The 15,329-nt window shown below is 46.5% G+C and overlaps 1 protein-coding gene across 1 annotated transcript in view; it reads left to right on the forward strand.

The window, feature by feature from the left end:
* The first annotated feature begins 3,176 nt into the window (after positions 1–3,176).
* Positions 3,177–15,329, forward strand: part of CTBP2 (C-terminal binding protein 2) — a 70,485-nt gene continuing 58,332 nt past the window's right edge. Inside the window, exon 1 of the mRNA XM_062496266.1 lies at positions 3,177–3,711. The gene's annotated coding sequence lies outside the window, so the exon portion shown is untranslated. The remainder of the gene's footprint in view (positions 3,712–15,329) is intronic.

Raw genomic sequence — 15,329 nt, forward strand, 5'->3', positions numbered from 1 at the left:
GTTAGCTGCTGATAAGGAGGTTTTAAACCCACAGGTTTTAAAATGTGGCACATAGTTAAGCACCAGGGAAAATAGATGCATTTTTTGTCTCAAAAATAGCCATTCCCTGGCAAAGACTGTGCCATTTGGACCACCCCTGCTCTGGAGACAGACTGAGAGAGCTAGTGTTGTTCAGCTTGGAAAGAAGGCTCTGAGGAAACATTGGAGTCCCTTCTAATATCTAAAAGTGCTCCAAGAGAGCTGGAGAGGGGCTTTGGATGAGAGCCCAGAGTGACAGGACAAGGGAGAATGGCTTCACACTGACAAAGGGCAGGATAAGATTAGGCATTAGTAAGAAATTCTTCCCTGTGAGAGGTATGAGGCACTTGAAGCCCTGAGAAGCTGTGGCTGCCTCATCCCTAGAAGTGTTTAAGGCCACACTGGACAGGGCTTGGAGCAACCTGGGGTAGTGGAAGGTGTCCCTGCCTGTGGCAGGGAGTGGGAATGAGATGTGGGGTCCCTTCCAGCTCAAACCAGTCTGTGGTTAGGCTGTAGCTCTGTGTGTATGTACAGTGCTGCTGGTCAAGGTTTGAATAAAACCGCTTCGTCCGTCTCTCACTTCAGTCAGTAAAACATGTTTTGATTAGGAAAGCCTTATGTCCAGCCTGTCTCTGTCAGATGCACCTTCCTGGTCCTCAGTAAGGGCAGTCTTTCATGACTTCAGCTTTGAAATGCTGAAGCTTCCATATTGCTCCTTCTTGCACTCTCCTTTTCACTCCCCACATTCATCCTACTCTTGAGAGCTTTGCATTTTTAGGGAACTGAAGAAATTAATCCCTTGAGTGACACCATGGCCGTGGGTGCAGATGTTTGTGTTCAGGAGTCCCAGAGCCTGCAGTAGGTCCACGTTCATGTTGATATTGGACAAACCCCAGCCTGTGTGACCGTTTTCCCTGCTGGCACTTCAGGTGGTGCCTATGAGTGCTGGCAGCCGTGGCAGCGGCGCTGCTGTGGGCTGCCCCAGAGCAGTGATCGTGTTTGCCTGCTCCCTAGCAACTTGGTGTGCTGCTTCAATTACAGAGGGCTCGGAAAAACGCGCTCCATCTGGTTTTCCAACCCCAGATGCGACCACCCCAAAGAGTGATCTAATTCTTCTCTATATAGACTTGAAAACTTCTCACCAGTTGGTGGTGTGGGAAATCAAATAAGAGTCCTTAGGAGCAATAAGATCCACATGCTGGCCTAATTGCACATGGAGCTACGCTGCTGCTCCTGCTCCAGTGTGTTTGCAATGCTGCTCTCAAAGGCGTATTGTTAGGAGAGGGAAAAACCCACAAATCTTAATTTGAGAAATAATTTAATGTGGGCCGATAATTGGCTATTCACGATAGGGGCCCCTTCGTGTCTGGTGTGGTGTGTAAGGAGAAGGCAGGCAGGGTTCACAGGCAGTCTTGGTCTATGGGCCAGGGGATGTGGAAAGGGATGATATCTCATCCTGCTTTCCAGTACTGTCCTTTTAGTCTACATTAGGTCATCTGGGAGTGTTGTTCTTGCTTTAATGTGGTTTGGATTTGTTTTAAGTTAAGACCATAAAAATGGTGCTGCTTTCCATCTCTGCAGACTGAATCAGGATAGGACAAGGGGGAATGGTACTAAACTAAAAAAGGGGAGATGTAGGTTAGATGTTGGGAAGGAATTGTTCCCTGTGGGGGTGGTGAGGCCCTGGCACAGGGTGCCCAGAGCAGCTGTGGCTGCCCCTGGATCCCTGGAAGTGTCCAAAGTCAGGTTGGACGGGGCTTGGAGCAACCTGGGATTGTGGAAGAGTGGAGCTGCATTATCTTGAAAGACTTTTTGAAACCAAACCCCTCTATGATTTTGTGACTGTGGGGAGGGAAAGGCAGAACCCAGACTGGGGAGTTCCTGAGGAATGGGAGAGTATCACACCTTGACTGAATGCCGAAACGTAAAATTCCCTCCCTCCTGCAGAAGATGCCATCCTGAAATTCCTTGTTCAGGAATTTTTGTTGGCTTAGGGCTCAGGATCAGACCTTACGATTTTAAGCTTGTCCTGAGGTGCCAGCAGCTCATTCTGCCTGGCTGACAATGCACTCTTCTACACCTGAAGATCAAGAGAGGGAAAGTCTGAAACCAACTTCCTACGCACTTAAAACTTGGGACTGAGTTTTAACGAGGGGGTGCCAGCCTTAAGCACTCTCTCAGCCTCTGGGAGCGAGCCCTGGGTCGCAGCAGGGGTGTTTTCCGTCGGGGTTTCCTGTGGGAGCCCCGTGCCGTGCACGGGAAGCGCGGCCAGGCCCGTGGCCATCAGCCTCCCGGGCGGGCACAGGGAGCGGTGCCAGCCCCAGCCCAGGGCAGGACAGCCCCGGGCAGCCACCGAGGTGAGCCCGGCACTCCGCAGGAAAAATAAAAAGCTACAGAAAGGCACGATCCCTTGGGACCCCTGTTTTGTCAACAAATCAAGCGGGCACTATTTTAAGACGCTATGTACCTCAGGCTTCCTGTTTTTCAGAAGAAACTTCTTGTTTTTTTCGCTTTTATGTTGATGGATTTATTTTAGCGGCTTGTTCCTGAGCCGGTGTGAGGACTTTTGTGTCCCACGAGGAGGGAGGAAGGTTCCAGGACACCCTCATCCCCCTCCTGAGGGCTGCTCGGAGGGTTCCTGGGTGCACCAAGGGGACTTGAAGGTGGGTGGTTGTGGAGGGGACGGTGCTCAGCTGAGCCATGTGTGGCCCTCTTTCGAGGAGCAGTGGCCCAACCACTAAGGACAAAGTAAATAGTGTTCATTTCCTGCTGACCTTTTAACACAAACAGATGTTTTCTCTTACAAGTACCATAGGCCACTCTAGTCCCTGACCTCATCAAGTGGGCTGCTGCTGTTTTCGTGCTAGGCAGTCTATAAAACTCCTTATTTAACCTGTTTTGCTGATACCTGCCTGCAGAAGTGGATCTCCTACCTTGGGCAGGACCTGTGTGCATTTTAGTATTTCTGACTTTCTTTTCTCTGGATGGACCAACCACTTCCTCCTGATTTTTGTCCTCTGTGGAGGATGGCAGATGTTTCCTGTGATGGGCTCTATCAGGCAGCTGGAGGAAGTGAGTTTCCCTTTATGATATTTTCCCTAGCATTCCTCACACAGGTTGGATTTGAAACCCCATTGCTGGAGCAGTAAGTCTATCACCCTTATCCCTGCTTGTGGTGGTTAAGCAGCATGAATGGGATCTTAGAATCACCTCCAAGCTCAAAAAGTAAAAGCATGGCAGTGCTGGAGCTGAGTCTTTCATCTGTGGAGCCATCCCAGGACCTGCTGGTGCCTTCTCCTCTCTGCCTCATGGGTCTTGGTCCTGCCCAAGGGAATCAAAAGGAATTCAGCTCCATCCCAGTCTACTCTGCTTGGAGATCACATTGATGTTGCTTTTTTGCCATGGTGTCTTCCTGCCTCCCACATCACCTGTGGATGGTGATGGGCAGGGATCTCTGCGGGAATTGAAGCAGTTTGGAATGTGGTGTGGTGGGAAGAGCAGTTAAGCTCTCATTCCTGACATGGGCCAAGGAACATGCAAGTCTGGCCGTGACTTGCTGTGCCCAGGAATATCAGAGATACATAGTTCATCCAGGAGACATTTACAAGTGATTTCTCTGGTGGATTTCCTGGCCAGAGCCTTGTTCTTCTGCCAGTCCTGCCTGGAGACCATGGGAGCAAGCTCTGCACTGAGGTAATGGAGGAGGGAAATGTGAAGGCTGACTGGTGCATGTGCCATCAATTCTTTGGAGACCTTTCCCTTTTGGTGAAGAGCCTTTTTCCAAAGTTGACATGGCAGTAGTGTCTCATGGGATGTCATCAAGCAGGATGAGGTGTCTCTGTGTCTGGGATGAAAAAAGCCCTGTGTGGTGCTTGTGGACTGGTTTATTTGCTGTGCTGCATAGTCCAAAACTTGACCTGGACTCAGAAAGCAAATCCCAGAATCCTACATTGGGTTGGAAGTAGAAACTTAAATCCCATCCAGTGCCACCCCTGCCATGGCAGGGACACCTCCCACTGTCCCAGGTGCTCCATCCCCAATGTCCAACCTGGCCTTGGGCACTGCCAGGGATCCAGGGGCAGCCACAGCTGATCTGGGCACCCTGTGCCAGGGCCTGCCCACCCTCCCAGGGAATAATTTCCTCCTAATCTTTTTGGGTCTTCTTTACCTTTCATGTGGGGGACATTAGAGGTATGAATAATTAGCATTGATGATTTCAGTTATTGTGTTTTGCATCTGCAGAGGCATATACATTAATCCAAAGTTCATAGATTTACCTTTAAAGACTTTTTTAATAGCATACTGAACATAAGTTGATACTCAGGTTGTCTCTTGTTGGGTTTTTTGTCTTTCTCTGAAGAGATACTTTGTTTTTTATTTGTTTTTTCAGTATTCTTTGTTTGTACTTGGGGAAAGATGTTCAGAAGTTTTATTTCAAGAGTTGTGATTCCATCCAAGAGCAGCATTTCTGTGCAGGACAAGGGGAAACAAGCCCTCTGGGAGTCAGGTTACCCTCCTTTTCCTGTTAAATCAAGAGAAGAATGCAAATTCTTAAAAATTCCTGACTACTACCCAAACATTACCATTTTTAGAGTTACAAGTTTAGAGAAAATGACTCACAGGCACTTTTAATAAAGGATTCTCAAAATAGAGTGGAGTGTGATTCACGTTGAAGAATGAAGACCCAAGAGAGGCAACAAAGAAGCCTTTAACCTGATGCTCAACCATCCCCATGAGGATATTGGGAAGGGGATGGTTGGGATTCCCCTCATGTCACCTGGTGCTGGGGGAGCAGCGTGCAGGGATCCTGCCTATCTTGTTTGTTGGGTTTTACTGGTCGCTGTAATTGGGCAATGCCTAATTGTTGAAGGCAACCCTGAAGATGACACCTTTGAGGCTGAGGTATAAGCAAATCTGCAATTACAAACACACCTGCCTTTTGTTCCCCAGCACTGAGCGTGTGTCCAGCACCACACTGGGCTGTTCTGAATTTTAGGGTCACCATGGCAAGAGAGATGTCCCATCCACAGCAGTGTGCTGCCTGGAGGGACTTGGAGTGAGGAGCCAGAGCTGCCTCTACCTGAAAGTGAGGAGCACTCGCAGAAAGCTTGTAACACAAGCCTTGTGAGAAAAATTGTTTAACAAATAGCCAGATAATCTAGTTTGCCTTTTCCACAGTGTTTTAGCTTGCCTTGCACTGGCAGTCAGCCTTTCCCAGGTTTAACCTTGCAGAGATTTTATCTTGCCAGTCTACAGAGGTGGCTGCTGGTTGTGGAAAGCATCCCTGACTTACCAAGTGGATTACTGGGCAAAATCGATTTTACTTGGTGCATTCATATGCTGAAAAGCAACATAATAGTGTCTGCTTTGCTTCCACACCACTGAGAGGGGAAGTGCCCCAACATGTGCTGGAGACCCTACATGAGTCTGAGAGGCAACTGAGTGTTCTGGACCATATCCATCACCAGCGTAATTCTGACAGCGTCGTTTTGGCTGACTGAGCAGGACCTGCAGAAGTGCCTTAGGTGTACGTGCTGATGTATATTTTGTGGCTGTCTCTACTTAAGTGCTGTACATTCCCCGTGAGCTATGAGAGCAAAGACCTTCCCCGTGCTCCTTGCAGCTTCTTCAGTTGATATATGGTGTTTTTCCTCCTTTTTGTCAAAGTGTCCTCTGTCCCAGAGATAATGCAATTGCTATTCAGTGCCGTGCAAATACTCTTTTGTATTTGTATCTCTTTTCTATTTAATTATACTGTATAAATGTCCTCGGTAAATTTGATAAGTTGGGTGAAGGATATTGATTTTTGAGTCTCTCTGTTGCTGGGCTCCTTGTAGGAGCAGCCATTCCCCAGGCCTGTTTTCTGAGGAGGTTTTGAAGGTCCAGTGTTTAAGTAGCTATGGATAACAAAGGAGTTTCATTCTCTACACTCACATTTGATCTGCTGATTGCAGGGTTTAAGGCCAGAGAGAAAACATTAGTGTTGGGTGCTTTGTTTTTTAAAGCCTTAGACTCACATTATCTGCAAAAGCAGGTGGGAGGGGAAACCAAGAATAGAGCCATTGCCTTCATTGCTGTAAATAAAGCTACCAGCTTTGGGATGAAATGAGAGAGGGATGCTCCCAGAGCAGGATGAGGTCCTGGGGAGCAGTGGGAGGACCCTGGAAGTGTTCAAAGGCAGGTTGGATGGGCTTGGAGCAAGCTGGTCTAGTGGAAGGGGTTTGGAACTAGACAGTGTGTAAGGTCCCTTCCAACCCAAACTGTTCTGTAATTCCATCATTCTGTGACTTGCAGCTGGGCAGGGCCCCCTTCACCCCTCCATCACCCCGTGGCTGACAACAGGGCAGGAGGGGAAGGAGAGACCAGGGGTGTGCGGGGAGGTGGAGAGGAGGGGAGGGAATTTGCAGGGTTAAAAGGGGAGGACCAAGGGTCTATTTTTAACTGCAGTTTTGAATGTGAAGTGTCACTGATGTTAAAAAAAGCTTCTGGTAAATGGTGGGGAAGATGCAGGCGCTAGTGCAAAGCCAGCTGCAGCTTTTTGAACTGTTCACTGATGTTTGTGAGGAGGGTGCAAACACTTGGTTTGTGGTGATGTCTTAATTTTCCTTTCCTCAGCCCCAGGTCTCCCTGCACAAGTGACTTTATTTAAACAGTGCTTAGCTCTCAGCCTCGTAAGATTATATTTGTTCTTTAAGAGTCAGAGAAGAGAGGAATACAGATATTTATGCACTTTCCTTTTGCACTTGCTTTTGTTGCATTCTCTTGGAACATAAAATGTTTTCCTTTTTTTTTTAATGCTGAAAATTGGACGCTGATTTTTTTCTGGCTAATTTCCATGTATTTCTCAGACAGGATGTTTAGCCTTGATCTATAATGCAGGCCCGTGGCTGTTCTTGCTAAAAGTTTGATCCTACCAGGGCTTTCATTATAAACCCTTATTTTTCAGTAGCAAATTGCTTTCTGCAAACGTCACCTCTCAGAGGTTTGGGTGGGTAAGGGGGGGGCACTGTCCCTGCATTGCCAGGTCTCTGCCATCCATCCCAGCTTCCCCAGGATTCGGGAACGTGAGGTTTTGGCGTGTTTGCTGCTGGCAGCACTGAGGCAGGAGGCTGGAGCCATTGCTGTCAGGCCAGTGATCCATGGGATAATGCATCCCCAAGTCGTGGCGTTTCTGTCTATTGTGTCACCGATCTGCGCATTAAAGGGACCCCGAGTAGGTGTTGCTACAATAAACCCTAACAGCTCTATAGGAGCCGTCACACTTCATTGCATCAATAATCTGTGTATTAAGGCGTCCTGAGCAGGCCTGGGCACACAATGGACCGTTATGGCTCCAGATGAGCCTGTATAAATTTAGGTCAGTAACCTGAGTGTTGTTAAATCCCAAAATTGCCCTGCTACAGAGAGCTGGCAAGGCTTGGAATAAAAACATGTAGATTAGGCAAACCTGGTGTTTGCAGAGGATACTCTTGACTAAAGGTTGGTAGTGGGATAATTATTTCTTCTTATTTATGGCTGTTACCTAAACCTATCTCCACTCACTTGGCTCCCTCCTTCTCTCTCCTTTGACTCAGTGTGGGCAATGCTGGAAGGGCAGTGAGGGAGAGGTGGGGATGGAGAGATGGAGGGATGGAGGGATGGAGGGATGGGAGGAGCAGGGAGGAGGCAGCGTTCCACAGCTGAGCCGTCCCGGAGCCGCCCCGCATCCCGACCCGAGCTCTTTCCCACGGGACTTCATGGAAACACTCACACATTTCCATCCTGCCTGTGCCTGACCCCGTGGAGCTCAGTATTGTCTGGAGCATGGCAGATCGCTGGGGGCTCCCCAGACCCCTGGTTACTCCAGAAGCCACCCTTCATCCTCATTGCTGAGCCATTTCATGATCCAAGCCCTCCTTGGTGCCTGATGCCCCAACACCTGGCTGGGCTCTTCTCCTCTGTGCCGTTCTGTACATCCTGCCCCTTCCTTCCTTTCTCATTTCCCTCAGACAAGGCCCTTTTGTGGGTAGGTGGAGGGAGAGGAATGCCTCCAGCGCCGGCCGGAGAGCCCAGTTCTCATTGTGGGTGTACGCCTGAATGGAGACGTAGCCTTGAACTCTTGAACTCTCTTTTTTTTTTTTTTGTGGAGTAAAGCTGCTGTGTGCTGAAAACAAACAGGACTCACTCCGATGGAAAGAGATTGTATAGTAGGAACAGGTCTCAGACCACAAGAAAGGGGTTTTTCCATGTTTCCATTCTGAGCATTTCCATTTGAGATTTTGCCAGCAGTTGGGCAGCAGAAGATGAATTAGCTGAGCTGTTAAAGGTATTACATGTGTTTCCCCCTTCCGAGACTTGTTAGAACATATTTTCTTCAGTGATAGTAATAGGTGTTACAAACAAAACACAGTTTTCCCCTTTGAATATTCCTTTACACAGAGCATCATCTACATTTAAGAAAAAGTACATTAAGCAACATGAATAGCTTCAGGCTATTTTATTTCATGTTGCTAAATAAGTCAATGCAGATGAGTGCTTTTTATGTAAGAGTGGCTTGTAAATATAAGAACTAAGATAAGGGCAAACTATAATTCCACAGATTTCCTGGAGACAGAATAGTGTCACTGCTGCCTTTCACTATTTCTAGTCCAGGCATAGATCCCAGGACAGGGATTCAAAAAAGATTGAATTTGTGCCATGTGTGGGGGAGTTCAGTGTGCTGGAGGAAAGCTGAGTCTGCTGGTTTGCTGGGGCAGGAGTGGCTTTGCCCTTCAGGTAAGAGAGGCCCTTTCTCTGGGTGAATAGTGGGATCTCCTGCAGGGCTTAAGGTTCCTCCTCTGACACTCAACTGGGATTTGAAGAAGTGGCCTGGTGTGATTTTTTTCCCAGCCTATGTGAGTATCCATGCAAGATTTAATTGTCCAATCCTGATTATGGAAGAATTAAGAAATGAGGAGTGAAGGATAGAATTCCAGACTTGGAGACACACTCCAGCTGTTTGTCCTGTACACCTGTAGGGCTGGATGTTGGTGCCATTATGTCCTTGTCACATAATGCAATGCAGCAGCACCTGGTTACAGCTCAGGACACTGAGTATGCCATGGCTTTGCCTATAAGGATGTCCTCATCCTTATTTCATTATTTATTTTAATTAGGAGTAGTGATACAGAGCCAAGGACTTGCAAGAGTCTGAAAGACAAGTGGTCCTGGTTGTTGGCTTGGGCTCCCAATGGAATGTTCCTGGGCTGGTTTGGGTTTGTGTTGCTGCTCTTGCTGTTTTGAACTTTCTGTTGAGGAGGAATTCAGGAGTAACTTGTGAGTATTGCAGGAGTGTTTGCTACATGCAGATGTTCTGCCACATCCTGTAAGGCAGGAGCTCTGGGTGCTGCTGTGATGCCTCTGCAAACCCTGGGGTCATGGCGGGACGTGGGCTTGGGGGATCAGCAGCACAGAGTCATGGGGATGGGAGAAACACGGGGATTCACAGGGGCATGGGATGTGTGTGGCAGGAGGGGGGCACAGAGGTTGGGAGGATGTGGCTCTTGGCCCCATGGAGATTTTGGTATGCAGTTCATACTGAGGAAGTTTGGCCACCCTGATTACAAACATACGTATATTTGGAGATGTATAGAGAGATATCTTGCCTCTTTCCTGATTTGATTTGCATTTATATGGGGAGAGGAAAACCACTGGAGCAGGGGCGTGGGTGGCTTTGTGTGGTTCCCTAGCCAGCAGAAGCTGAAGGCGTTTTACAGTTCATATTTAGCAGTATTAGTAGTAACCAGAAGGAGACATCTGAAGGTAAGTGGCCATGTCCTGCCTCCTGGCACTGAGGGAGCTGGATTTGCCTTTGTTCAGCCCTAGAGATGAATGAGCTCTCCTGTCTAGCTCCAGAGATGGATAATGATGCCATGGCACAATTTGCGGTTGTTCTCAGTTAATCATGTTCAAAATTTAAAACATAAAGTGCTGTTTGTGAGAGTGAAAAAGATTAAGTTTGCTGTGTTATAGCTGGGGGGGTGAGAAGTGAACGGAACAAAACCAAACCTTGGAAGCAGCAATAGCTGAACACCAAAGGGTTTATTTAAGAAGGACTTTTTTCATAGCTATTTCATCTTATTTTCCTCATGTCCTTGCTCTTGCTTGCTCATCTATATGCAGCATATGGAAAGGTTGAAAAGTGGCAATTACTAAATGAGAGTCGACAGAAACTGTTCTCCAGCAGCTCCAGATGGGGTTAGTGATGCTGTTCCCAAGCTGTCGGTGCTTCACTCCACAGTATAAAATGCCCTCTAATGGACAAGTAACTGCATAACTCATCCAACAAACCAGCAAATACTCATTTTTCTCAGGATTTCTAATCTGCTGTGCCGATTTTGGTGTGGGAGTAATTAATGGCTTGAGTAGAGAAGAGCTTTTGCTTATCCAGATGTGCAAACAGTGAAGGTTCACCCTTCTCCAGCATTGATCTTTGTGATTAGTGCAAGTCAGTAATTTGTAATTTAAGGAATTCTGGTAAAATGTAGAGTGAGGTTTTATTTTCCAGCATGGCAGGGACCCCCAGAGAATGTAAAATTATTTATGTGTCTTTTCCTCTTGTTTCATTTGAAAACTTCAGGGTAGTTTTCCAGCCATTTACGTGCTTCAGCAAGATTGGTGTGTATGCTATCAGCGTCAGATACTTAGAAAAACAAGATAAGAGAGGTTGAAGGAGGCCCATGATTAATTAGCAAATAGATTAGGCACTCTGAAAGCTAAGTGGATAATTGGGGTTCAGCTCCTGGTTATTGTTTTGCCCACCACCAGCTTCTGAAGGCTGTTGGTTCAGGGTAAGCAGAGCATCGACCTGCTTCATTTCTGGTGCCAGAAAGAGAGATGACAGTTATTTTCTTTAAAGCAATTTTCTTGCTGTCTGTTGGGGTTGTTTGTTTGTGTTTCAGCTTTAGGAATGAAAGGAGTGCAAGTTCTGGTATTTCCTAGTTTTACTTGAAAGCTCACAGAAGATCTGTGGAGGGCTGTTACTACCTGGCAAGGGAGCATTGTCTGTATCTTCTTTTCTCAAAGTCAAGAGCAAATCACTAATATTGAAAATTGAAATTGGTAAAAGAAGCTGAAAATAAAAAGGATGTCTCACTCCTCTCTTTTTTGTACCGTGGCTATTGTGGTACAATATTGAATATTGTCATTTCAATTGGTCTTCATAATATCTGTCTGGCTGCTGAGAACCCAGTCTCGAATTTATAGCCTGACACACAGTTCTTACAGAAAGTTTTCTAAAAATCCAGCTCCAAACAAAAACCTTTCTTGTACTTTGCACATCATTAAGGTGGAGAGGAAGAAAAATTATACAAACTCATATGTCTTTTTACCCTTTGAAGGACACCTATATATAATTGTGATTCTTCTTTTCCTGAGTCAACAAGTAGCTTTGATGGAGCAGAACTGCTAAGGAATAATCACTGTGACTTTCAGGGTCTGTAACGGATACAGGATCAGGCTCTCTGTGTCATTTTTGAAGCCTCATTATTTTGGCAGGGTCTGTATCTCGTTGCATAGTGTTTTAAGATGTGGTCTGCATCATTATGTAGCATGTTTAATTTAGCAGCAGATGTGCAGGCTCATATGCCATTATGGTACATTTTGTTCACTCATATAATAGCAAGTCCCTCAAAATTGTTACCACTTCTTCAGCACAAGACTCGTACAGGGTGTTATTCACCTTTTCTGTGTGATGAGGAGTGGAAGAGCCTTTTGTGTGCCAGCAGCAGGTGCTCACGTGGGAGTGCTGGCTCTCTGTGAACACATTTAACCTGCTCCCTCCCTGCTTTCCCTGCATCCAGGGAGTGCACCTTCCCCAGCAGGTTTCAGGGGAACACATCAGGCAGGCAGTTGAAGGGTGAGGTTTTGGTTGTTAGGTTTCTGAGCTGGAAAAGAAGCTGGACAAATAATTCTTCCTGCCACTCCCAGCAGCCTCCAGGCATTCCCACAGAGAAGCCTTAACACAGAACATCACCAAACACTCCACGGCAGTAAATCATGATAATAACTGCCAAAAACATTAAACCTAATTAATAATGGCTTTGTAGCAAGAGTCCTGCCCTCACTGTTTTGAGGGTGATGATGGTCCGGGGGGGATGCAGACTGCTGGGAGGGTGTTGAGGTTTAATCCCAGCCAGCAGCTCAGTCCCGTGCAGTCATTCACTCCCTCCCGAGGGATGGGAGAGAGAATCAGAAGCATAAGAGTGAGAAAACTCGTGGTTGTGATGAAGGCACTTCAGCAGGAAAAGGAAAAGCCCTGCATGCAAGCAAAGCAAAACAGGGAATTCACTCCTGACTTCCCATGGGCAGGCAGGCAGGAGTTCAGTCATGCCAGGAAAGCAGGGCTGCATCATGCACAGCAGTGACTTGGGAAGACAAGCACCAACACTCCAGACATCCCCCTCCTCCTTCCTCTCCCCCACTCTACATGCTGAGCATGACAGCACTTGGTCTGGGACATCCCTGGGTCAGCTGGGATCAGCTGTCCTGGCTGAGTCCCTTCCCAACTCCTTGTGTCTCCTCACTGGTAGGGCAGTACAAGAAGCAGAGGCCTTGACTCTGTGTAAGAACTGCTCAGCAACAACAAAAACATCCTTGGATTATAAACCCTGTTTCCAGCACAAAGCCAAACCACCACCCCACACCATTTACCACAAAGAAAATTGGCTCTGCCCTAGCCAAATTTACAGCCAGGGTACTTTTCCCAAAAAAACAACCAAAAAAGAAATAAAAAACAGAGAGAGAAAAAAAATTATTATTTTTCTTTTTTTCTCCCCAGCCTCCTATTTCACATGCAGTGGCTGAGTGTTTAGTGGAGCAGGAGAAGTCAAACCCTGGCCACAGAAACTCTGTGATTTCCCTTCCCAAGTGAGGGGATTTATATCTCTCCCAACCTATTTTGGTTATTGAAATTCTATGTTTGTTCTCACTATTTGTATAAATGTTTAATCTATTTTTGGTTCCTACTGGGCTATTAGGTTTAAATGGTGTCTTTAACACTGTGAGCTTCCTGTGTTGTCTCATTGTGCTTTAAAAGATAATATCCCCAAAACCCATCCCCAGAAGGACCAGTCTGTGCTTTCTCTTCCCTTCTGTGCTTCCCTCCTCCCCTGCAGTCTGGGAGGGAGAGGCAGGTGATGGGGGCTGAGCAGGGCATCTCACTTAGGGCTGGATGGGAGGAGGGATGACAGAATGTTCTCCAAGTGTTCTCCTTTGTCCGCTTCCCTCCCCTGTCATTATCTCTGCGTGTCTCCTGCTTTCTTCTCCCTGCCTTGCCTTTCTTACACAGAACTCTTGTTCCCAGCCCCTCCTGCCCTCCCCAGGCAGCTGAAAGGCTGAGCAATGGGCATGGCCAGAGCTCAGGGTAGTGAACAGCCAGGGATGCTGACGCAGGGCTGGAACAGTTCACAGCTCCGAGGGCTGTTCTTGCGTTCAAATTTCAGTTTGAGTGGGATCAAGCTTTGAAAAACTGGACCTTTACGCAAAGGAGGATCCAGGGAGAGCTGCCCATGGCATCAGAGGATACTGACTTCAGCAATTCTTCTTGGGCATCCTGCTCTGCTTCCAACTGAGAGGACTGATGTTCTACAGTAATCATGAGTACAAAACCTTCTCCAGAAGCCTCTCTTTTCCTGAGAGCCTAGGAAATACCCAGCAGTGCCATCAAAACATTTGGACTTGTAGGAATTGTACATGTGAAAACCCAGTGTAGATGTGAGGAGAGAACGATGGAATTTTTCCTTTGCTGTTTGGAAATGGGACCTTTTGCAGTTAGTGGAGCTGGTAGTTCTCTATAGTAGAGACTGTCCATTTTGTTGCTGCCGTATTTCATAGAGGGTAGAAAATGTAGTCAGTTGGTTTGTCACAGAACAGGGTGTAGGGAGCACCATCCTGCTTTCCCAAGGCTGTGCACAGACAGGGAATGTGTGAGATGTTGTGTCTGGAGCACTGGAAAGGGCATCTCTTAATCACCTGCCATGTGCTGGGTGGTCTGGTGGCAGTTCCTGTGATGGATGCTCTAAGATAGAGGACCAGAGAAGGTATGGATGCCTGGAAATGTCCAAGGCCAGGTTGGACAGGGCTCAGAGCAACCTGGCATAGTGGAAGCTGTCCCTGCCCATGGCAGGGAGTTGGAACTGGTTCATCTTTAAGGTCTCTCCCAAACCAAACCCTTCTGTGGTTCTGTGATTGATGTTTGTGCTCCTGTCCTACCTCCATGTGCCATAAAAAGATGGTACAAAAGTTCAGCTTGAGAAAGAGCTTAAAAGACAGGATGTTCTTCATAAAATTACTTTTACTTTTATCTAATCATGCATCTTATTTCGGAGGATCACCTTTATTTCTTTCCATTTTCCATCGAAAGTCAGGATAAAAAAAAGCCCTAATACAGCTTTCTCTGCACTCATTTTCTGGCTCATGGATTGTGCTCTTTAACAGGCAGTATTTAGAAGCTATTTAAATGTGTTACGTCAGGATTGAGGTTTTTTCCCTAAAGTGTTGTATTTCAGTAAATTCCTTCCTTAAATAAATAAATAGCTACTGGACTATCATTGTGTCCAAGTGTTTTCAAGAAAATTTACATTTTGAAAGACACTGTTGGAGGCTAACATGGCCATGCAATTACTGTATGTAAGTCACTTCACTTGTTTCCTAATCTCGCTGAGGATGAAGTACAATTTTTGTGCGTTTGCCTCTCCCTCTCAAATTTCCTTAGACGATGAGGTTTTCTTGTCTTTTAATTGCTGACCATGATTTTTGTTCTGCCTAGCCTGATTGTGTTTATTTTGTGGTGGGAGACATTTAGCTTTGTGATTGTTTTGAGATTGGGTTGGCTGTAGAAACCATTGGGGATGGATTGAAGTTGGGGGCACAACTAATTGCAACTTCCATACCACAAATGGAAGAACTGCTTTCTTAATTACAGCCTCATGCAAAGGCTGGGGAATATCCTCTTGTTTCTGTGTCCCACACATCTGCTTTTCCCCATTTTATCCATCCCTGCCAAATTCTGCTCAGCAGCTCCTGCCACATTTTTAATAAATCTTTTTAGCTGGGCTTTTATCGCTGGTTGGACACCATGGACACCTGTCAGATAAAGATGGGGCAGTTCATGTCATTAGGAAGGAGCTCATTCATGGGCATTACATTAAGCTGTGTGGGACTCTGATGAGCAGTAATTTCTCTGATTGTTATTAGTTTCTTTTGTAGGAAGTTTTCCTCCAGGGAGTAATGCAGGGAATTAAGATGGTTGGGGGAAAAAAGACTTTAATGGACGCATTTGCCCATCAGAAAAT

This window comes from Cinclus cinclus, chromosome 7, assembly GCF_963662255.1.
Source record: "Cinclus cinclus chromosome 7, bCinCin1.1, whole genome shotgun sequence".
Lineage (NCBI taxonomy): Eukaryota > Metazoa > Chordata > Aves > Passeriformes > Cinclidae > Cinclus > Cinclus cinclus.